Genomic DNA, 449 nt, shown 5'->3' with positions numbered 1-449 from the left:
TTCTTTTCTGTTCTTTTCTCTATAGAAAAGAACAAGACAGTCAAATGTATAATTCACAGCTGGAATGTGAATATGAATGCAACTGGAGCTGCTCCGAGGGAAACAGAAGAGGATTCACCAATTTTCGTCAATTGCAAGATTTGCAGACTTCGGGAAAGATTGACGTCAAGATCTCCCAAAATACCGAATCTCACCCTATCTTGTAGTGACAAGATGAAACAAGATAAGATTCGGAATTTTTGAGAATAAAGTCGATGAGATTCGTTTTTTTTTTTTAATAAAGTCGATGAGATTTGGTATTCTTAAGAATGGAGTTGATGAGATTCGGTATTTTTTTTTCTTAATAAAGTCGATGAAATTCGGTATTTTTTAGAATAAAGTTGATGAGATTCGGTATTAGTTGAAATGGGAAGAAATAATTTGGGACGAAAATTGGCAAGATCTAGGTC

This window comes from Penaeus monodon, chromosome 29, assembly GCF_015228065.2.
Source record: "Penaeus monodon isolate SGIC_2016 chromosome 29, NSTDA_Pmon_1, whole genome shotgun sequence".
NCBI classification, from domain to species: domain Eukaryota; kingdom Metazoa; phylum Arthropoda; class Malacostraca; order Decapoda; family Penaeidae; genus Penaeus; species Penaeus monodon.
The sequence above is the reverse complement of the archived record's forward strand: the minus strand, read 5'-3'. Positions refer to the sequence as shown.